General features: G+C 45.6%; 1 protein-coding gene and 1 long non-coding RNA gene across 13 annotated transcripts in view; one reads left to right on the top strand and one right to left on the bottom strand.

Annotated features, from left to right (window-relative positions):
- Trim2 (tripartite motif-containing 2) overlaps positions 1-24,621 on the top strand; it is a 151,540-nt gene that overhangs the window by 62,100 nt on the left and 64,819 nt on the right. The window lies entirely within an intron of this gene.
- Positions 990-24,351, bottom strand: LOC102550635 (uncharacterized). 5 transcript variants are annotated; one of them, XR_010064352.1, is made up of 4 exons: positions 17,704-18,100; positions 12,855-13,589; positions 3,261-3,409; positions 990-1,407 (listed from the first exon to the last, which is right to left on the bottom strand). It is a non-coding gene; the product is annotated as an uncharacterized LOC102550635 (long non-coding RNA). The 5 variants fall into 5 exon arrangements; XR_010064354.1 differs by having other exon boundaries at positions 3,261-9,742; positions 12,855-12,940; XR_005501039.2 differs by having other exon boundaries at positions 12,855-12,940.

Raw genomic sequence — 24,621 nt, 5'->3', positions numbered from 1 at the left:
ACGGAAGGTAACGGAGAAGTGCTTATATTCAGGGTCTATGATGTAACTGGGAATCGATTCCCACAGTCCCATTCAGCATTCCTGCTGAACAAAATGTTAGCATTGCATTCCATCATTTCTGCCCCAAAGATAATACATCTCCTGCAGTTGCTGTCTGCAGGAATTACGTTAAAGAGAGTACAAGCCCGGGGCTGGTTTGCTTTGGGCTCTATGCCCAAATCCTTCTGCTATGTAACGGTGTGGCAATTTTAGAGCAAATAACTTCAAAAATTCTCCAAAGTTTTGTGCATCTGCCTCCCTTCCTGTATCATAGATGGGGGGAGGGGGAAACTTGGCAGCAATCATGGCTTTAATCCCCACAAAGACTCGTGACAGCCACGCATGACTCAGTGCTTAAGAACTGGCTTCTACAGACATATCCTCCAGGTATGACTTGGCAGAGGAGGCCTCATCGAGCTGTACCGAAGACTGAAAACCAAACAGAAGCCAAGTTTTTGTCTTTACATTAGCATCTCTGATGTCGGTCACACCTCCCCTCATCTCTTCAAAGCTGCCATGAGAGTCCAGACGCAGGGGTGGGAGGCAGAAGGGAGTTAGACAGCCATTCTCAAGCTGTGGCTCTCACGAGTGGGTTGGGAAGCAAGTTCGTGCATTGCAGTCAGTCTGTTTTAGAAGTGAAATCTGTGCTGGGCGTGGGAGCACACGCTTATAATTCCAGAACCCTGGAGGCTGAGGCAGGAGGAGCATAAGAGCCAAGCCAGCCTGTGATACACAGCAAGACCTTGTCATGAATGCATAAATAAAAATCAAAGATTAAAAATGAAATAGTGGAGGGTATTGGGCTGAGTATGATCTCATACAATCTTTGTTTCAGAGAAATGTATGTCTATATTCTCTCCAACATAAAATACTGGTTTATAGTCACAAAGGGGTGGAAATGCAGCTATAGAAGGGCAGGGAGACTGACTGACTTAGTCTATCCTATAAAATCATGGTGGTTATTGACTTTATTCGGGCATTGAAAGGGTTAAACACGGAAGGCACTGTGACCTTTGCCTGCCTAATATTGCTTAGTGTAATGGTTTCCTCTCCTGGATTTCTTTTTCGTCTCTAATCCTTCTTTTCTACCCAGGCCTCTCTCCTGAGGTTAGAAAAGAGAACTCAGCAGCTGCTGACATTTCCATGTTGTTCACAAACAATTGGAGCTCAATATGTCTGTCATAGTCAGTTTTCTGTTGCTACAACCAAATACCAGGAATTGGATCCCTTATAAATAATACACGTTCACTCAGCCAGCGGTTCTAGAAGCTGAAAGTTTGAGGTTAAGAGGCCTCATCTGGAGCTGATCTCTTGGCAGGTGGAGACACTTCCAAGTACCCTGAGGTGGCAGAGGGTATGACTTGGTGCCTGGGGTACAGAAAAGAAACAAAATCAAACTAGCTTCTACAGTAGCCCCACCCTCAAGGTAATGTTAACCCATGGACTCTGCCCTGATAGCCCAGTCACCACGGAGTGTCCCTTCTGGACCCAACTCTTAATACCTCACAAGAGAAATTGAATTTCAACTTGAGTGTCGATGGGGATATCCACGACAGGTAATGTCCAAACTTAAACTCAAGTCACTGTCGCCTTCTTTCTCTTGTTGTCACCTACATGTCTTATCCCAAAGCACACAGTCTCCTCCATCACCACCCCCCCAAGAGCTTCCTGACTCTGAGACTCTGAAGGGGGAAAGTTTGTAAAGTGAGAATGGCGATGTCCTTCGTGATAATTAAACAAGTCACTGTGTGTAACAAATGCTACCTGGCCGGGGATGTGGCTCAGTTAGTAGTGGACTTGGCTCGCATGCCCAGAACCCTGGCTTTCATCCTTAGCACCAATAAACCAGGTGAGGGGCACACATCTGTTATCCCAGTACTGGGAGGGGGAAGCAGGAGGAGCAGACAGTGAGGCTTATCCCTGACTGCATAGCAAGCTGGAACCGTGCCTAAGACATACAAGACTCTGCCTCCAACACAAATAAACACATTAATTAATAGAACGGAGTCTGGGCTGGAGGGTATAATCAGGGACTCATGTCTCATATGCACAAGGCATCGAGTTCATTTTCCAATACTGCAAGCAAACAAGTACGCAAGCAAAGTCACCCAGTGCCTAAACATATCACACACTTGCTAAACGACTGAGGTCATTATTTGATGTGTAAAGTTTTAGAAAAGCCCAATTTCCCTTATCCCAGACTAGAGCTACCATGAGTGTGAGGTTGCTTAAAGAGCCCTGCACCAGCTGTTCCTTCTGACCAGCGTACACTTCCTAGTCTTGTTCTTTGACCAATCTCTGCTTACCCCTCAAGACTCAGTCTAAGCGTCTTTTGTCTGGGACACTCCGAGGTTACCCTGTGTTCACCTCCACCAGAGCTCTTGCCTGTAAAAATTAAGATGTTTCTTTGCCCCTGGACTCTGTGTCTTCTGAGAGCTCCATGGGCAGCTCGCCACAGTAGCAAAATGTCCTCCCTCGAGTGTGCAGGTACCTGACACAGGACGCACAAAAACGCCTACTTGAAGGTGAGCATCCTGGTCTGTTTTCTGTTGATTTAAAAAAAAATCTACCACCTGGAAGATTTTTGTTAAAGAGGTCTATTTTGTAGTTAGGGAAGCTGGGAAGTCCAAGGTGGAGGGACCCAGCCTGTTGAGCACATTGATGCTGGTGAGGACTCTGTGAGTCCCAGGACAGTGCAAGGTGTCACACAGTTGATATAAAAGAGAAGCCAGGAAGCTCACTTTAGAACAAAGCCGCTCCTGAGATAATCCATTTCCTCTTAATCCATTAATCTGGGATGCATTAATCTCCTCTTACAGAGCCTGCCTGGACCCATCATTTTACCTCATGGTGGAAATTAAATTTCAACATGAGCATTGGTTGGAGGCATTTAAACCAAAGTCATGAATGCATGAAAGAGCTGACTGGTGCCTCCTTCAGGAAATTCGTCCCATTGGCTGCTGGATAGTCAGTGCCTTTGTTCTACTTTAGGTCCCCATTGTCCACATAATATCACCGAAAAGTAGGCCATTCACTCCGACAGTGGCCCCCTCCTTCATTCTCTGGTGCCAGAGGTGCTGATCATTAGGAAAGACTCACTACCTCCGTTGTTGACTCCGTGGTTTCTGCTTGTCTCACAGCCCTTTGAAGGCCTCTCAGATGTCACCACATGACAATGTCAGGCCCCCTCTCACCCACTGTGCAACCAAAAAAACACTTACCTTCACTCTCCTTTGCAAACTTCTCTCTTACAGAAGTCCCTTCGCCCAGCAATGTCTTCACTGCTTGTTTTCACTGGCTTTAGAGTCCAAGAATTGAGTCTCAAATGTCCTTGCCAACTGCCTGGACATCGGTTCTTTGTCACTTTGTGCTGGAGGAGCGAAGGGAGAGTTAGCCCAACCTGAGGCTCCTGTTTGCGCTGGCTTAACTTTGGAGACCAGCATGTGAGAGAACTGAGTTGAACTTGCCCTCATCTAACTCTCCAGCGGCACCATGTTATAACCACGTGCTGCTAAGACCTTAAACCGTTTTGATTGAGTGATTGGCTGGTTTCTTTCCTCACTAGTAAGTGTGCCTTAAGTCTCATGCTTAGTCACTTTGGGGTATGCACACTAATAAAACAAAACTTAAGAGTCAAAAGTATATGGGATGTTAAAATGTTAATACACAGACCGATGGACTGCTGTGGACATATGCTATCATGCTATGCCAGTGGCATGACATAGCGTCCTGACAGTCTATTGGCACCCAGCCTTGGAACCCAGGACTATCTCCTCCGCAAAGAGCTCCTTCCCCAAGTGACTCTCCGTCAACAGGACGTGCTGGATGACATGTAACAGGGAAGAGTGATGGTGGTTCGTGCTGGGTCCAGGAGAAACAAAGATCAGTTTCTTTAAATCACGGGAAATGGAACCACTGTCCCTCAAGAAACAGAGCTCCCAGAAGTTGGGTCTTCTTATTCATTTGTTCTGTCCCCACTCTATTGAACCCTCAAGGAAATATGAGCCTAGAGTAGGAGTTCTGAACCTTCCTAATGCCGTGACCCTTTAATACAATTCCAATGTTGTGATGACCCCCAGTGATAAAATTATTTTCGTTGCTACTTTGTGACTGTGATTTTGCTACTCTTTTGAATCGTAATGTAAATATCCATGTTTTCTTATGGTCTTAGTCGACCCCTGTTGAAAGGGTTTTTCTCCCCCCAAAGGGGTTACTACCCATAGACTGAGAACCGCTTACCTAGGGAAGCTGATAGACGTGCCATTTGTGTAAGTGTCTATGCCAAACAACGCTCAGAAACAAGCTGGCAGGCCACTCGGTTATCACAGTTTGGCAGGAGGCTTGTCAGTCCCCAGTCACTCACATGTTTCAATGTCTGTTCCCTTTCCAAACTAAAAAGGCAAATGGTCTACAGAGCACATTTCCCAACATGGACTCGAGCAGAGTCCAGTGAGGAAAGGGGTGATGAATTGTGAAAGATCACATACGCCCTTGCTGGAGACAGCAAGGACGTGCAGAATACACTGGTCATGGCCCAAAGGTCACTTGCTAGTAGTATCTTTTGTGGGTGATCACAAATCAGAACAATAGGAGAGTGTGTATGTGGTCAATGGAATAGTTTTTAAAGAATTTTTCATACAATTTAGAAGATATCATGCCCACAACACAGATGGAGAACATTTGTAGGTAGGAACCATATAAGAAGTGATGTTCCAATCCAAAAGACACATGAGTAGAGTCCCTCCATCCAAGCCACTGACTACAGACAGGGCGGACCAATGGGTAAAGTCCCAACAGTACAAGTTACTAAAAAGATATAGGACTGTTGGTAGAGCACCCCCATCACAAGCCACTGAATCCAAATGGGTACCACATAGGCTATGCTAACATCACTGAGGCGATCTTATTGTTAAAATCAAGCTGATAGCCCCTTGAACTCTCACATGTTTTGGTATAAACTGTGCTAAAAGGTTGAATTTCAGCCATGTATACATCACGTTGCTTGGTAAAACACTGACTTCAAGTATTAGACCCCTTCAAAGTAAAGATAACTAAGCCCCAAGAGTACCATTCATTCAAAGTAGAACTGGCATGGCGCTCCCAGTCTGACAATATTCTCTTACTTCTAATAAAGTGGTTTTCAGTCCCAATTTTATTCATATGCACACAGTCATGTGATGTGTAGGGAAAGTCTGGTTGGCACCGGGTCACATGTGCAGCGCTGTCTCACAGGACTGGGATGGAGGGAGCTGAGCCTGGTGATGCTGAAGTCATCACGGTGTGCAAGGCACTTTTCCTATGAGTGCCGGGACGCTGTGTAAACAAACCTGCTGCCCTGCCAATCCCATGGCCTCAAGCACACAGCTACACACAGTGCAGGGTCCTTAACAAGGAAGAGCAGCTTAAGGTTTTATACATTATACTCTTATTATTTAAAAAAAAAAACCCTCCTCATTTATTTTGTGCATGTATATGTGTGTACATGTATGTGGGTACATATATATATGTAGAGGCCAGAGGTCAATATCAGGCATCTTCCTCAATAGATCTCCACCTTATCTTTTGAGGTCTGGATCGTTTTTTTCACTCATGCTGACACAACACGATTTTTACTGACTGAGCCATTCCACCAGCCTCCACTTCCCCTACTTACAAAGAAGCACGATTACTACAAACAGCGCACCACAGCATGTGAGCAGTGACCTCGGGGCTTGTCCTTTTTGTCACTCTTCATTGCGTCATTTTCTCTCATGCCATGGAGCTTTATCTATTGTGGCCCTGGGGACAGTAAGTAATACCATATACATATTTACATTCAATGAAGCCAGGATGGATAGTCCCCTGGACCACTGGGGTGTCGTCAGGCATATTCTGTGGTGTTACCACCATGAGATCAACTGAGAATTCACCTCAGAACTATCCTCATCGTTGTGTGATGCATAATGGTGTGGTGGCACACACCTTTAATTCCAGCACTTGAAGGCAGAGGCAGTTAGGTCTCTGTAGGCCAGCCTGGTCTACATATGGAATTCCAGGTCAGCCTGGGCTACATAATGATCTTCTATGCAAGGAGGAAGTGAGCACAAGAAGATAGCATAGAATCTGGTGTACCTAGGAGTTATTCAACAATCCACTGCCCTTTCTTTCTACCTGCCTGTCGGTGCCTGCACCAACACGGTACCGAGAATCGGGCGAAAGCCTGCGGGATTAAAGAAACACACACACACAGGTTATTCGTGTCAAGCCAGGAGAGGAAGAGAGAGAGAGACTCCTGTAGCTTTATTCACCACTTATATACCCAAGTTCCCCAGGTAGAAAATATCTGGGAAGCACAGTGGGAAACCCTGGCTCATGACTACCTGGCTTCGGTAACAAAAGACCAACTAAGAGACCTGAATTAATTAGGGAGAAATCCCAGAAGACCAGCCTAAATCTCAAGGACAAAGGCTGAGAAAGCAAAAGGCAGGAGCGAATTGACCTCCGCCCAGGTGTGGCCCAGGTGTGTCAGTTCCACAAGCAGCAGCCGGGCTCAGCAGGGGTCTTGCGGTGGAGACCCCGGGTGTTTGCTCAGGAGATACTTGGTATTTGTTCGGGCTGATTGTTATCTTCTTGTGCTGTAAATTCATGGGAGAGGCTTTTGTCCAACAATCTCAAGACTTTATGGCCATACAGTCACAAAGCGGCCAGGCCCAAATCCAATATGGCTCCCTACACCTGCCATTGTAGAACAAACAACTGATGTTTATTGAGCACTTACTATACAAACTGGAACTGGGAATTCACTCTCAGCCAGTGAAGGTAGACATTTGAAGAAATAATGGCTGAGGCGTGTGGTAGCAGCTGTAACAGGATGTGCCAGCCTTGCTGCTAACTGAAAGGGAGCACATGGGGCTTCCCTGTGTCAGGAGAGTTTTTGGGATGATGATGATGATGACACCTAATGGAACTTTGACTCAGGAAGGACAGGAAAAGAGAACAGTATTTCGCCAGAGGGGAAACACATACAAGGTGTAAAGTTTCAGGGCTGGAGAGATGGCTCTGTGTTAAGAGTGCTGAGTGTTCTTGCAGGAGACTATCGTTTGTCCTCAGCACCCATGATGGTGGCTCACAGTCACCTGTGACTTCAGTCTCAGGGGACCTGACACTGACACTGACCTCTGCCAAAACCTGCATGCATATGGTAAACTCATGCAGGCGCACACACATATGTATACCCAGAAAGAAATGATAAAACCTTTATTTTTTTTAAAGACGCTTCTCTGTGTAGCCCTGACTGTCCTGAAACTCGCTCTGTAGACCAGCCTGGCCTCAAATTGAGAGATCTGCTTGCCTCTGCCTCCCAAGTGCTGGGGCAAAAGATTTGCGCCACCACAACCCAGCTAAATGCTACTTTCAGTCCCCTTCCACACGTCCTTGCCCAGTGAGCACTCATGCACCGTCTCATGAGTTGGAACAGCACAATGAATGGATGAATGCGTAGGTGAGTGACGGCCGGAAACAAGAGACCCACATCATGTTTCCTTCTCATCCTCTCTTCTTCCTTCTTCTCCTTCCTTTTTTCTCTTTAACGCGTACCATGACTTTTATTAGGTCACTTTCCTTTCATTGATCCTTGTCTTCATTAGAAGCAAAATTTTAAGGCCAATGAGATGGCTCTACAAGTTGAGGCGCTTGCTGCCAAGCCTGACGATCTGAGTTCAAGCTTCAGGACCCACAAAGTGGAAGGAGAGAACCAACTTGTCCTCTGACCTCACATGTGTGCCGTGGCATGTACACAAACACACACAGTCATACAGCAACATTTTCTGAGCAAGGCTCATGTGAACACAGAGGCTGAAGCAGCATGCGCAGGGCCTCAGTGTCTATATTATGACTTAGTGTTTCTATGGGATTCCTGAGTGTGTCCACAGTGGGTATTTGTTTCCTGTGCCTTCCCTTGGGCTCTTTCCCTTCTGTTTGTTTTCCTTGTCCAACCACAACATGATGGATTTTGTTTTATCTTACTATATTTTACTTTGTCATATTTTATTATTATCCCTTAGAAGCCTCTTTGGTTTCTAATGAGAGACAGAGAGGGGGCTGGATCTGGATGTAGGGGATGTAGGGAGGAACTGGGAGGAGTAGAGGGAGGGAAAACTACAATCAGGATACATGTGTGAGAAGAATAATTCAATAAAAAGAAAAAACAAATAGTTTTGATTTCAGTTTTTAATTTAGAACAATATAATATAACCATGTCTAGGTCCCTAAATAAAAGTTGCCTATGATATCTTGTTTGAGTTACTGCAAAAGGTCACTGCAACTGAACTGTGTGTAAAAAACAGTTGGGCTATTTTTGAAAATATTTTCCTTTGGTAATACTGGAAAGACTTAAGGGCGGGCAGTAAAAATAACAAGATACATCTCATTTGGTAATATTTTGCTTTCAATATTGATTTTGGCCTCTAACTTGATGCAATTTTACAGATAAGAGTTTTGCAGGAGGGTAAAAACTACACCTTTGCATAAACAATAGTCATCTCTTTCTCAATAACTCTCAAAGGATGCTTAGTGGATCTACTATTTCGGCTTGCTTGTTTTGATGGCACTGTGGATGGAACTTACATAGAGCCTCCCTCATATCAGGTAGCAAGCATTCTACCACTGAGCTATACCGCAGCCCTTAGACGCCCTTGGTAAGTTAGAGTGCCGTGAGAGGTCTCTAGGAAGGTGTGGTGTCCTTACTCCTCCCCGTCATCAGTCAGCTACCACATATTCTTCCAGGACTGGACGGTTTAGTGGAGCTCCCTAGCTCAGAACTCGTAAAAGCAGGAGTGAAGTGCAAGACTGAGATATGACTGAGGTAAAGCCTGGGCTAACATGAATCCCTCTGTTCTCTCTCCAGCACTGAAAAAAGTGTCCAGCACTGAAAAAAGTGGGGAGGGATTGGAAAATGTCCAAGTGATGCTGATTTCTCATTACTTCCGGTATTTACTTGCATCCAGTAATAACATAGACATGTAAATAGACTGTAAAGCACAATTTAGTGCCTTTGTGCATTAACTATTTTTCTTGTTGCCATAACCAAAATATTTGACCATAGCAACTTAAGGAAGAAGGGTTTACTCTTGCTCGTGGTTTAAGATTCCTTCATGGTGGGTAAGGCCCAGCGGCAGGAGTTGACTGGTCACATCGCATCTGCAGTCAGGAGACGAACGCTGGTGCCCAGCTCTCTCTTCTATTCAGACCAGGACACAACCTATAGGATTACACTACCCACATTCATGGTACATCTTCGCTCTACAGTTTAAACTCTTTTGGAAACAGTCTAATAGACTCATCCAAAGTGTGTTTCCACGGTGATCCTGAATCCAGTCAGGTTGACAGTGAACATCATCTGTCACAGAGATGATCAGTGTAGACACTGTCCCCACAGGATCCGTGTCACTCTTAAGGGAGGGCAGCTGTCCTTTTAACTTGCAAAGTCCACTTTCCCAGCAGAGCCCATCTACAAAGACAACTCAAAGGGATCTTTACCAGACAGGTGCTGAACCATTTGACTGTTTCTGAAGTGCCTCACATAAGAATCTGGTCACTTCGACTATGTTCTTCCAGGCAGTGATGGTGATGTTACCCTGGGTGACAGGCAGGACACTCAATCATTTTTCAGGATGCCGTGTTTGGAACTACAATATGTGCTGAGTTGCATGTATGTTGCGTGATCCTGTGAACATGGAGTTAGAGGTTGATGAGGGGTTTGCTCTACCCATGCGAACTGGCCATTACAAACTATGGCAACTGTCACAAAGGATTCAGATGGGATGCTGTGGCATACATAGGTGACACTTAGGATAGGATGGTCACCATGGCCTCAGAAAGGAGGCATCACATAAGGATGGAGGCCTTACATCAGAAGCTGCCCAACCTCTCAGAGAGACCCTTTAATATTCCTGTGAACCAAGGAACAGTAATAATCTGTTGTAGACTTCAAATCTCAGAGATTGGTGTCAAGGTCATGTGTCTGCTCCCAAAAAGCCAGACAGAGTTGAGATAGTGTGAAAGGGAAACTTAGAATCTGGAAGCTGCATGAAAGCTGGCTTAAGACTCCAGGCTGTTGCTGGAGAAATGCTCGCCATGAAATAGCAAATTGAGGGTTGGGGATTTGGCTCAGCGGTAGAGCGCTTGCCTAGCGAGCGCAAGGCCCTGGGTTCGGTCCCCAGCTCCGAAAAAAAAAAAAAAAAAAGAAAAAAGAAATAGCAAATTGAACTAGGCTCTCCTCTTAATGAGTAAGTTTTATGGAAAATTGAAATGAAGGCGTGGTTCTCCTGTTTCTGCATGCAAATAAACATATTAATAGCACTTAAGAAAAAGAATAAAGTGGGGCTTAGGAGAAAACTTAGTCCAGCACTCGCCAACCAGTACAGTGACCTAGGTTCTTGTCCCCAGCACCCATGTTAAAAGCCAGGTGTGGAGTGTGGAATGCTGCGCTGTATTCTAATGCTGTGAAAACAGAAACAGGAGGAGCCCTGGGGGCCACTGGCCAACAGAATAGCCAACAAACTGATCTCTAGGTCCAGGGGACCCTGTTTCAAGAACGAAGGTGGAGGCCAGGCATGGAGGCCATGCCTTTAATCCCAGCACTAGAGGCAGCGGCACAAGGACCTCAACAACTTGGAAGCCGACCTCGTCTACACAGTAAGTTTCAAGTCGGCCAGAGCTGCATAGTGAAACCTTGTCTCAAAAGGACTGGAGAGATGGCTCAGCAGTTAAGAGCACTTACTGCTCTCGTAGATTTGGTTCCCAGCACCCACATGGTGGCTCACAACCATCTATAACTCCAGTTACCAGGATCCAATGTCCTCTTCTGACCTCTGCAGGCACCAGGCACACATGTGGTACAAATAAAGTCATTCAAGCAGGATACTCATGCACATAAAGTAAAATAAGTCAAAACACAAATGGCAGAGAGTGACAGAGACACCACACATATACACTCACACATATGAGCATGAACAGATACAAATAATTTTTAAAGAGAAAGTTTAAAAGCAAACAAGTAGAATGGATGATTGAGTTGTAACTTACGGTAAAACTCATACCAAGGTCCTGAATCCAATCACTAGCACCGTACCCTCCCACCCCTGCTGATAATGCTGACGCCTAACCAGATGCCCCATAATTATGCCAACCACAGCTTCTGTGTTTTTATCACCTCAATCTGTTCACCCTGCACTAAAAGAAAAGCTTCAGCAGTTAAGCCCCTACACACACACACACACACACACACACACACAACACACATACACATCAGACACACCACATACACACACACACACACACACACACACACACACACACACACACACACACACACACACTTTCATGTTTGGGTCAGTGCTAGCTTTTTGAAGCCAAGGCTGTTTTGAAGACTTGGCTGTTTTACTACAGTGTCCTGTGTCCTTTTGCTTCTTTACTATTCCCGGGAGTTTGCCTTTTCTGTGAATCCCCTTCTAACAGGATGTCATGGTTTATTTCTTCCCTGCCCTTTGCCCAAGTGGCTGGCTGCATCTTTGACCTTTGAGGACTACAGTACTTTGCAGGGTTCTGGTTTCTCTGCTGTCTTGGGAACTCCTGCTGTTTGACTGGGGAGTATATATTCACAAACCCTGAGACGTTAATCCCTCTAGAAGCTGGCTGTGCGGGGAGAGCCTTTTTCTATCCTTCAGCCCAGTTTTCCAGCATCACTTACAGCACCTCTTGTTTCTCATATTGCTAGTCATCTCTGTTGTGGAGCGCTCTCTATGAAGCTGTTCTTATGGAAGCTGTGCTAGCCTGCAAAGGCCTCCAAGGCCCCAGTCACCAGTAGATGACGGTAGGACAAGGAGTGTGAGACAGAAGCTGGCATGAGCTCTCTTGGAGGACTTGCTACTTAGTTGTATAGCATGAGAGAGTCACAGTGTCCCCTCATACCTGCTTCTTTGTCTGCACAGTGGGGCTCAAACTGGCTTTATACCCAGCCGCCCCACTGTTCTGAGGAAATGTGGGGGAGGGGGGACAGTGGTAAGAGTAGTGATGGAGCACCTTTTCCTATGCCCCTATCTCTGCACTGGGATGGACCCAGAGTCTCCGAACACGTTGTTGAGCTACGGCCATGTTGTTTGGAGAGGGTATTTGTGGCGTTCAAACGACTGGATGAAACCATCTCTTAAGGTCCTTTCCACTCTGATTCTATGAAACCTGACCTTTGTATTTACCTTGTTCCAGTTATTGGCAAGATCTGGAACTGAGTAGAGCCCAAGTTCCCTATAAGCATAAGCACAGTGGACCTGGAACCAATGTCTGCCCTTCATGGTAGGGGGGCCGCAGTAGCACAGACTTACTTACCCTGTTCTGAGATGTGAAATAGAGGAACAGGATAGGCTTGGGGTCCCACAGTTCTCTTGGAGAGCACACCCCTTGTGACTAGAAGACTTCCCAATAGAACACACCTCTTAAAGGCTCCCCAGCTCCCCGTAATGCTGCAGACAGTGGACCAAGGCTTTAACCACAGGACCCACAAAGAATGCATCCGAACTGAAGCAGATGGCGTTTATGGCCTTGATCCAGGCTTTTTGGTCCACAGCTTTAAGATCTGTATGTCACAGGGAAGTAGACCTCCTCCCTTTAGAAGGAGTGAATGCCACACTTTGTAGGAAAGAGGAAAGAACCTGTCAGGTTCTGTGACCCCAGGCTTGTGCTTTTTAGAAGAAATTGATTGATGGATGGATTGAGTGATGGATGGATGGATGGATGGATTGATTGACCTGAGAGGTTATTTAACCATTAAGAGTACTCACTGCTCTCCCAGGTTCACAGGGCAGCTAACAACTGTCTGTAAATGCAGTTCTGGAGGATCTGATGCTCCCTCTGGGCCCGCTGGGCGCTGCATGCATGTGGTTCCCAGACGCACATGTAGGCGAAGCATCCATATACATAGAGTAAAAGTAAATAAAATATTAATAAAAATTAGTATATACAACATCTTCTGTTGATTTTTCCTCCCCTGGTCTTCCTCCTGACTCCCACACCACCTGGTGGGCTGTTGCGTATACTGTGACCTAGTTCCATTCCTTTCTCCTTTCTAATGGTGCCTGAGATTGCGTCTTGCTTCCCCCCTTCATCATATACCAGTTAAAACACAAAAGCAAGTCGGCAGGGAGGCAGCTGGTTACCTGTGATCCAAAGTGTCTAGATGGAAATGTCTATGCTTGCTGTAGTGGATGAATAAGAATGACCCCATAGGCTCGTTTATTTGAATGCTTGGTCACTAAGGAGTGGAACTCTTTGAAATGATTAGAAGGATTAGGAGGTGTGGCCTTAATGGAGGAAGTGTGTTAGTAAGTAGAACTTTCAGCTACTGCTCTAGAGCCATGTGTGCTACCGTGCTGCCATGTTCCCCACCATGATGATCATGGACTCACCCTCTGAAACTATAACGAGTCCTCAATTAAATGCTTTCTTTCAAAAGAGTTTCCTTGGTCCTGGCGTCTCTTCACAGCAATGGAATAGTGACTAAGACATTCATGGTTTTCCTGGAGGAGAGGCTCCAACGAGTCAGTAGTTATTGGCATGGCATCCAGCATTGAAGGCTGTTAGAGGGATCTGTTTGGCTAGATAAGCTATTCTCTCTCTAAGGATAGTGGCTGGAGATGCTGAGGACTCTATATGCAAGAGTGAACTAGATTCTTGGATGGCTTTATGAAAAAGGTCTTAATTTCCTCTGGCTCATGAGAAGCAACTTTAATGATTATTATTATTTAAATTTAATATTAATAAATTGCAATACCTCTGGATTTGGCAGTTACTTTATGTTATTGGAGAAAAAAAAATCTGTGGCCCGCAGGAAACTTGATATAAAATTGAAACTGAGAGTCTTCTCACATTTCGGAAGAAAGGACAGCAAAGTACTCTATTTATATCTACAATTATTTAAGAGAAACACGGAAAGGCAAGGCAAGAGGAAGCGTGCACTGCTTGGGAGAACCCAGGGTGTCACAGCGGACTCATTTATGATCTGACTCCCATATTGTTTAGGACTGCCTCTTTCCAGGAGGTTCTTCCTACCTCCTTTGCACTCTCCAGGTCTCTTCACTAAACATGCATTCTGATGCCTTCTGACAAAGCCTGTGACCCTCAGTCCAGTATCTCTCACAACAGCTTCTCAGCTCACCACACCAAGAAACAAAGTCAAACCCTGGCATCTGTCAAGAGCAGCATGCCTACATTTGCAAAGCCCAGATTGTCTCTTCCATGTCTTATCTTGTTGAAGCATTATCTTGGGAAGCATTGTTGTCTTGGCTCATGCACAAGTCAAGTGTAGGCATTACTTTTATGTGTGAGGTTCATGCAATCTTTGGATTGGGCTATAACTGTGTCAGTCTGGCTTGCATCTAGATACTGACACAGAGGGGAACTGGAGACTTCCAGTTGGACTTTGCTGTGAAGTGAAAGCTACAAAAAGGAGTGCCCACCATTTCACTCAGCTTATGCAGGGGTGGGCCAAGTAGCCAGCAGGCCAACGCCTGGCTCCTGGCCTGTTTTCTACACAGTCTGTGCAGTGGGGATGGCTTTTATGTTGATAGTCAAAGTGATTTGGAGAAAGTCACAGCAAAAGCCTTCTGCGATGGGAAAGTTTGACCTCTTGCTCACCCATGCCCATGGCTGTTCCTCAGTAAAGTGAGTGGCTGCTCTGATGCTGCGTTGGTCCACCGAGGCCGAGGTGTTTACTGTCTGGCTCTTTAGAAAAAATGTGTGCCTGACTCCTAGGCCCAAGTAGGTAAAGCAGCAATGATATGTGATTTGTTTGAGTCTTGTTATGTACCAGGGACTAGGCTAACACCATTTAGGCAACATTTCACCTAGTTCTCACATTGTACAATCTCTCTGTGTCTCTCTCCTTTCTGCACCCCACCCATCTCTGGGGTTGGGGGGGAGAGTACAGAAAGAACTTTCTCTACCTGAGCCTACCATTTTAGAGACAAAGGCCAGAGAGATTAGATGATTGCCCTTCTTCACACACACACACACACACACACACACACACACACACACACACACAGCTTGTCAGAACTGAGGTTCATACCTCTATCCGTCTGTAACCCAAATTCTTTTTTTTAAGATTTATTTATTTATTATATATGAGTAACTGTAGCTGTCCTCAGACACACCAGAAGAGGGCACCGGATCCCATTACAGATGGTCGTGAGCCACCATGTGGTTGCTGGGAATTGAACTCAGGACCTCTGGAAGAGCAGTCGGGTGCTCTTAACCGCTGAGCCGTCTCTCCAGCCCTGTAACCCAAATTCTTGCCCACCACAGAAACTATCCTGTCAGCTAGAGCCACATCCATTTATCCCTTCCGGTCTGAGGTAGAGAATGCAGATAAAAAAGTATTTGGGATTTATTTTTATTACCTTTCTTGTCTAATGAGGATGTTTATGCTGGTCTCTCATTAAAATACCTAAATCCTTTTAGTGGTAGTGACCACTGTAGCCCAGTGCCCTGCATATCACAGAGGCTAAATAAGGTTTGTTGGATGGAGCTGGTAAAGAGTAGGGGAGAGGGCAGGATGCCTGTCACACACAAAACAAACAAAGCAGGAGAACAAAGAACAGAGAGCAGAGGTAGAAAGGCATCAGGGAAGGATTGGGGAACCTCTATATCAGCCATGAGTTCCTGGTGGCATGGCCCCAGGACTCGCACAACACCCAGTGACAGGTCCAAGCAAAATCTTATATTCTTTCCTTCTACTGTGACCCAGATGCTCCTGTTTTCCAGCTCCCATGCCCTCCCCTCCAGTGGTACTGTGACCTCTTGGCTCGAGGCCCAGACACACTCTACTCTCAGAGGGCACTAGGTAGGTCAGCCTTCACTGCAATGTGTCCTCTCAGAAGAGGACATGGAAAGAAATCCTGAGGGCTCCATGTCCAAAAATTATGGCTGACATTAAAAGGCATAGATAGCTTTGACTCTGGAAGAAGACCAAAAGGGAAACTGGTCTCCTCCAGTCTTTCCAGGAAGTCTGCTGGCTGGAAGAGAGAGTGAGATGCTGGTGCCAGGCTTTCTCTAAAAAAAAGAAAAAAAAGGAAACAGTGGTGGGGAGCAGAAACTCTCTCCCTTCTTGGGGCTGGTCTGGCACCGAGAATCTGTGTGAGAAGCCTCCAAGGTCCACAAGGAAGCCAGGAGGAGAAAGCTAAGCACGTGGGAAGGAGGCTGAGGCCAGACTGGTCCTGTGAAGTACACAGATAGGCCTCTCCTGTATGAGCCTGTCCTCTCTCATATGCTGGCTTTAATGAAAGTAAGATGAGAACGGAAGTTACATAGAATTCTGAGGGTTGTTGTTGTTTATCCTGCTGTTCGACGAGATCTCCCGACACATCCCAGGCTGGTGTAGAACTCACTATGCTCGCTGGTACTCTTGATCCCCCTGCCACAGCCTTCTGAGTGCTGGGATTATAGGTGTATGCTACATACCCGGCTTTACTCTATTCTTGGCTCCAATAATCAAAAGTTTATTGAGTCTTATATAAACCCAGCTCCAGAAGTACAGGTTCCTGAATGAACTCATAAAATCTACCAGGGCTTCAGTGATACCACTAGCTTACGTGCTGACGTGCTGACGGGCCGATTTGCTTCGCTCCCTCTAGCTTGCTCAGTTATCTTTCTTATTCAGCCTAGACCCATCAGCCTAGGGATGGAATTGTCAACTGGGCTCTCCTACATCAATTAGCAGTCACCGACCACCCACCCCCAACAGACATGCTCCTGGGCCAATCTGATGGGGACAATTTCCCAACCATCCCCCCCCCTCTTCCCAGGCATTTCAAGTTGTCAACCAAGATTAGTCATCACACTCTTGTTACGTTAATTAGAAAATGGAGGCGCAGAGGAGTATGACTGGTGCCATTCTGACAGGCGTGATGAACTCTCATGCTGTGACCTGCTCGGAACGGTCCCTTTGCTTAGTGTTGTGTGGCTGCCCAACTGTTAGTTGTCAGCCTCCTCCTTATGTAGATCCATCAGTGCCCGTGTTCAACTACGCTTTACTAACTTAATAAGGACCCTGGGTGCAGAAGCTGTGTAGCTGTACCAGAGAGATGCAAAGTGCTTCCTTTAAGTAGAAGGGTAAAAAGCTATTTTACGAACAACATATCACCTGCTTACTGTCTACTGCTTTTGTTCTCTACTTTAATCAGCTGTCAACTTTCGTCGCTCCTAATTTCTATGTAAAATGTACCACCAAAAGTAAAAGTCATCACAGCTACGCAGGTACTTATGGGAATATGTAACACATCTAGGGTTCAGTACAACCCCGTTTCAGACATCCACAGGGATCTTGGAACTCACCCCCCAAATTAGGGGACCTGCTGTAGAGAGAATCTGAGCCTACCTTAATCAGAACCCAGTGCTGACATTCACAGTAAGATTCCTTGGGGTTACAGGATCAAGAGGGCTGAAGCCCCACAGACTGCTTCCAAAGATATTGCCCTACAGTGACACACTGGAAGAGGTAGCCAGTGAGGACTAAAGCCCAGTTCTCAATTTATTCCCCTTAGACAAGGTGTCTAATTTAACATCCACTTTGGCTTAAAGCTCTGAGTTATTGGATGCTCAGTAAACACAAGCCTGTTTCCTTCAGAAAGGCACCTTAAGTCCGCAAGAGCCGGAGCATCCGCTGAGACTCTGGAACCCGGATGGGCAGGAGACAGCCAAGCTTTAGTCCTAGAAGACTGGAAAAGGGCGTCAGCTGAGAGAGCACGCGCGTTGTGGCAAGTCAGTCCACCAGGGCGATTCCAGTTACTTATAGTTTAGAATGTTGTCATCGCAGCCGGCAACGCCCATCACTGCTACTTCTAGTGGTTTTATAAAAAGGTTTAATGCCCTGTGAGAAATAAGGTTAGCCAACGAGACCTGCCGAGGGAGGGAAAGGAAAAAATTCTATAAGCAAAGCCATCAATGTCAGCGAAGAAGAGAACGCTTGCCTATGTGTTTTAACTGAAGTAGGGCTGGCTTTCTGAGGGGGAGGGACCCATTGCCATAGAAACGGAAGGCGTGGTTATGCAGAACCAGGAAGTTCCTGGGGCGGCTACAAGCTGAGATTATCTTGTTGATTTTTTTTTTTCTTTTTTTTTAACCTTAGAGCCAGGAGGTGGGATTGGTTGCTTAGTACGGAGGAACGCGTGCCAGGTTCTCTCTGATCTTTCCACGGATCAGATATCCACGCTGGTGTAAATGTACTTTATTATGTGGACAGAATAAAAAGAATTTCCTTAAGAGAAAGACGGGCGCCCCGCCAGGCACGAGTAGCCATGCACCCAGTCACCCACCTACTGCCTCTGGCGGACAGTCTGGGCTTGGTGGCACCTCTGGGTGAGGTCAGCCACGCCCCGTGGTTGCTAGGTAGGACCGCGAGGCCGGAGTTAGAGCCCTAACTAGACATAAAGGCCTCAGGCTTCAACCCTGCACTAAGTCGAATTTGATCTTTAAAACGAGAAGTTTGATAGCCTCTGACATGCATGTTAATGTTGCCATGAATAAACCTCCTGTACACCTTTCCAAACGCACACGTGTGTGCCTGTGCACATGGGAGCCATCGACAACCTCAGCTGCCCTTAAGATGTTTTTTTGGGTTTTTATTTATTTTTTTGTTGTTGTTTTTGTTGTTTTGGTTTGGTTTGGTTTTTGTTTTGAGATATATTCTTGTTGCCCTGAAACTCAGCCAAGGACTAGGCTGGATGACTGCGAGAGTCGGGCTCTCCTGACTTCTTTAGCAGTGGGATAACAAATACAAGCTGTTGTGACTGGTGTTTTGTCTTTTTAAACATGTTTTTGGGGGACAAAGGTCAGGTCCTCATGCTTGCAAGTAAAATCCTTTACCTACAGAGCTATGGCCTGGCCCAGCGTGGATATAACCAGGAACCCAGAGTTAGCACTAAGTATTAGGAGATCCCATTCCAAGTGTGGGAAGAAGACATTCAAGTTTGAATTATACACAGCCAACAATGGCAGAACCAAAGAGCACTTTGCCTGTTTGCTTTTGAACTAGTCACCTTGATGCACAGAACTCACAACCCCACTTTCCACCAATCATCTGCCTCCTCCTTCTTCTTCTTCGTTGTCGTCGTCGTCTTCCTCCTCTTCTTCCTCATCCTCCTCCTCCTCCTCTTCTTCCTCCTCCTCCTCCTCCTCCTCATCTTCCTCTTCCTCCAATTTATGGTCTTTTTAACATATAAATATTCTGTCTCCATGTACACCTGCATACCAGAAAAGGGCATCAGACCCCTTTGTAGATGGTTGTCCCCTTTATAGATGGTTGTGAGCCACCATGTGGTTGCTGGGAGTTGAATTCAGTACCTCTCTGGAAGAGCTGCCAGTGCTCTTAACTGCTGAGCCATCTCTCCTGCCCAATCATCTGTCTTCTTAGTTGTGTTACAAACTCACACGGCAGCAAGTGCTTAGCGCAAACAAGGCGAACACAGCGCTTCTCACTGAATTTAAGCTCTAGAATCATAAGGGAAGGGTGTGTGGGAACCCAGGTGACACTCAGACAACCCTGCGTCAGCCTTCGCTTCATGTTATGCCTTTACCTGACACAGATGCTACAGGTTGAGTTATGTCCCCTCCCTTCAAAATGCACTGAGGCCCTAACCCTTGATACATCATTTGGAAATGGAATCTTTACTTGCATAATCAATTTACCATGAGGCCATTACTCAGAGTAGGCCCTAATCCAATGTGACTGGTTTCTCCATGGAGAAAGGAGGCATGGGGAAAATGCCATGTGAAGACAGAGACATACAGAAAGGTTGTTAAGTTAGAGCATGTAACATGACTGGAGTGTTGCCTCTGTAAGCCACGGGACACGAATGGGGACCAGAGGAAAGACGCTCCCTTGATGACTCCTGTGACTTCTCAGCACATCGGTTTTGGATATCTGGCCTTTGGAACTATGAATGAAAAGATTTCTTTTAAGTCTGTGAGGCGTTAGCACTGCAGTATCAGAGACTGACAATTACAAGTAAAAATAGTATAAGGGGAAATACACACGATCTAAATGAACCTGTGTCCTAGCTTCCACAAATTACAGTCCAGGACCCAGACGATACACAGTCAACCCTCAGTTTAGGGAGAGGGAAAGATCCCTAAAGACTCAGGTAGGAAAACACACTTTTCAGTCGAGAAAATAAGACGATGAAATTCACAAATTATGGAGGAGCAGACTATCGAGCTCACACTGGGTGACGACAGTGGGCAGCTCAGGAGCACCCACTGAAGAAAGCACCCTCAGTTCCAGCATTCTGGACCAACAGAAATGCCTTTCTGCATAGGATTATGGGACTCAAGCTTTTGTTGTCTGCTCCACATGAGTCACCATGGGTAAGGTATTATGAACTCAAAGGTCACTGACAGAAATACAGGGTTTGGAGGAAGAAAAACAATGATTTTGTTGCACTCTGAGCTGGACAGACTCCGCCAAAACATGTCTTCAGGTGGGGTGCTCTATTCGGGTCCTGGCTAGAAAGAGCTGTTCTTATCTTTGCATCCAATCCACTATGAGTCTATGACTATGAGTCTGAGGCATGAAACCCTGCCCCCAGGGGTGATTTCTAGAAGATCTCCTTCTATCATTTATTTTTCTGAGCCTAACACACCAACTGGCACAGTCATTTGTGAACTGGACACATATTTAGTGGTAATATCAACTCTAGGTGTGGTGGTTTGAACATACTTTGCCCATGGGAAGTGGCACTATTAGGAGGTGCGACCTTGTGAGGTATAGCCTTGTTAGAGGAAGTGTGTCACTGTGGGCTTTGAGGCTCCTAAGTTCAACTCCACCTAGGGAGGAAAGAGAGATTCAGTCTGTCCCCGGTTTCCTTTGGGTGAACATAGAGAACTCTCAGCTCCTCCAATGCCGTGCCTGCCTGGACACTGCTGCACTTCCTGCCTTGATAATGAGGGACTCAACCTCTGAACCTGTAAGCCAGCCCCAGTCAAATATTGTCCTTTAGAAGAGTTGCCTTGGTCATGGTGTCTCTTCCCAGCAATAGAAATATTAAGACACCAGGTCAGTTCTAATATCAACTCTAGGTTTGAATCAATTTGTCTTTCATAAGAGTTGGGCAATAATTCTCACAGGAGTTCTTTGAAAGCCAAAGACAAGAAAAATGAAGTAATGATTGCCCCTGATAGTTGCTCAGTTCTCTGGTTTCTGGTTGCCCATGTTTCACTGGTTATATTTATTATGTCGCTGACACATATACCTCTCTAATCAGCTGGCTCTGTTCTTCTCTGCAATTGCCTGTTTACTCTCTCTGCCCTTGTTATCCACTAGGGGCACTACGGTACAGCTCTCCTCTACTTTGTAGCAGCTCCTCCTATAGCCAAGCACGTGACTTCCTAAACCTCAGACTCTACTAAGCCAATAGTAACACCCACACTGCTCTAGGTCCCCACATCTGACTCTAGGAAAGAAGAAACATACCAACAGCCACTACCACCACCCGAACCTGTTGCCTGGGAGTGTCAAGAGAAAGACGCCATGACCTGCTAACACATCCTCCAGCAATCCAATCCTCAGCTTCCAAACAGCTGTGCTCAATGCTAGGACTTGCTCTAAAAACAAAGGTGCATGTTCCTATGGCAACCTTAGAAATACTCATGAGGTTTCAGCTGAGCTCCCAACACCCTCACAGTAGTAAAACCATAGTGACAAGGATACTTGGGATAAGGCTAACCTATGTAATGCTATATCTACAGAAAGGGTGTTCCTGTCCACGTAAAAGATTGGGAATAAACTATGAGCCTTGTGTTAGTCAGTCTGTAGTGACTGACAAGTAACTGAGAGAAACAGTTTCAAGTGTGGGAAGGTTTGTTTTGGAGGTTTCAAACCAAACTTGGTTGTCCCCAATGCTGTGGGTGAGACAAGGCAACATGTAAAATGAATGAAATATTCTGGCTAGCTAGCCCGTATAAGAGACACACGATCCAGGTATTTTATTCATAAGCTATAAACCTCCCTCATGGAGCCTTCCTCTTCTCTCCATCCTTTCCCCTCTTTTGTCTCTACCTGCGACCCTCAGGCAGGTAACTGAAAACCTGCCTACCTCTATCTACAGCCTGATCACAGGCTTTAACGTTTTATTGACCAATTAACTTGGGGAACAAGGTTACATAGCATCATTTGGTGTACATGAGGATCTCCTCATTGGGGGCAACCAGATCTTGGGGTCCAGTAATTAGCATTTGAATACATAGCAGCACCAGAGCAACCCCAACAGCAACATGGTAAAGAGGATAGTGGAACAGGCTGGCCAGAAAGCAGGAGCACAGGACAGAAGGACAAGATCATCAAAGACATAACCAGAACCCTCAATAAGGCCATCAAATGATGAAGCTGTTAATCCTTCAATAAAGTTAAAGTGCTCACAATTCTAAGATTTATTTATGTATATAACCGCACTGTCCTTGACACACCAGAAGAGGGCATCAGATCCAATTACAGATGGTTGTGAGCCACCATGTGGTTGCTGGGAATTGAACTGATGACCTTTGGAAAAGCAGCCAGTGCTCTTAACTGCTGAGCCATCTCTCCAGCCCAAGTGCTCATAATTCAATCACTTCCCCAAAGCCCTGCGACATTGGGAACCAAGCTTTTAACACATGACTGCTTGGGGGACACCTTACATCTGAATGACTCCCATTTGTCCTGCTCTCACTCTAGGCTCCAGCAATGATCCAAGACTCCCAGTGCCTTGAGCCAGCTGTCCTCCCGTCCTTTGTTGTGTTCAGTGTGTGTATGAATTCACATCCCTCCTGTGGGTGCCCAGTATATCCCATTCCTCTTCTGTCAGGCACTTACTCCTTTACTCCATGTCTGCCTGGATGCTAAAATCCATCTTCTGTATTTGATTGTGACATAAGTGCTCAGAGCCTGTTAAACTCTTCTCTGTGTCCTCAGTACCTACTCAATGCCTAAGACACTAAGTAGTGAGTGTTCATTGAAATGGAGGATTGAATGTGTGCACCTTCTTTAACTATAAAGCCCAGCAGTAAGACCAAGGACCACTCCCTACCTGCAGCCTCAGTTCTTACTGTTTTCCACCATAGCAAGTCAGATATCTTTGTAATGTCCTGTCTTAGCAAGACATCGTAAACTGGTGTACGGGGGACCTAGTTATGGTTTTAAGTATTGGTCCTAAATGCATTGTAAACTTCAGAGGCAGAACGTACATCTATGTAAAACCCTGTATATAAATTTATTATTTATTTTTATTAATAGCCACCCCAAGTCAGAAATAGCCCTGGTTCTCACCAATTGATAAGAAAGGATAATTATAGCTGGGGGTTGCCTTTAATTCTAGCAGAGGCAGGCAGATCTCTGAGTTTGGGGCCAGCCTGATCTACAGTGTGAGTTCCAGGACAGCCAGGGCTAAACAGAGAAACCCTGTCTCAAAAAAATAAAATAAAATAAAGGAATGGATAATTACAATATTCTACCTCTATACAATGAGATATTGTTAATAAAGGTATGTAATGCTGATATATGTACTGTGTATGAACTTTGAAAATGTGCATTTTATATGATTCCGTTGTCATGAGTCTAGACCAGAGAAATCTATTTGTGTGTGGGGAAGGTCCCCTCCTTACAAGTCTACACAGCCAGAAAGTAGATTAGAAACTGTTTAGGATTATAGGGGATGGAAAGGTAGGTGGTGACAGCCGAAAACTGCAGGGTTTCATTTGGATTTGAGGGATCGAGAATCTTACGCCATTGAGTGTGGTCATCGTTGACCACATCTGTGAATATGCTAGCAGGCTTTGAAATGTGTGTTTTGTTATTGTCAGGAGAGGTAGCACTTTGGCTATTTTGAGAAATTTTTTTCCTCTGCAGCATAAGTTAACCTGGAACTCAATATGAAGACCAAGGTTGGCTTTAAATTCATGACAATCCTCCTGCCTTAGCCCTCTGAGTGGTAGGATTCCAGATGAGACTTACCATGCCTGGCTGAAAAACACATGTGTAGTATATGAATTATAGTTCAAGGGGGCTGGAGAGATGGCTCAGCGGTTAAGAGCACTGACTGCTCTTCCAGAGGTCCTGAGTTCACTTCTCAGCAACCACATGGTGGCTCACAACCATCTGTAATGAGATCTGACGCCCTCTTCTGGTGTGCATGAAGACAGCTAGTGTACACATAAAATAAATACACCTTTAAAAAAATGAATTATAGTTCAATAAAGCTATAAAAAAGAAAAAAGTCAGCTGGATGTATATAACATGGCATGCCTTTAGTCCCAGCACTCAGGAGGCAGAGGCAGGTGGGTCTCTCTGAGTTTAAGGGCAGCCCAGTCTATAGAGTGAGACCCTGTCTTTAAAACAAACAAACAAACAAACAAACAAACAAACAAACCCACCAGTTCCAGAAAAGTCTTCAGTGTTAATCCTGGTTTCTGAGAGCTTATCGGTCCTAAAATAGCACACCCAAAATTGCATGTCCCTACATTTTCAAGACCAGTTGACATCACTGGACTGTCAACTGGCCATCCCACTACTAACCAAGGTAT

Source organism: Rattus norvegicus, chromosome 2 (assembly GCF_036323735.1).
Source record: "Rattus norvegicus strain BN/NHsdMcwi chromosome 2, GRCr8, whole genome shotgun sequence".
Taxonomy (NCBI): Eukaryota; Metazoa; Chordata; class Mammalia; order Rodentia; family Muridae; genus Rattus; species Rattus norvegicus.
Note: the sequence above shows the minus strand (reverse complement) of the source record. Positions and strands in the feature narration are given on the sequence as shown.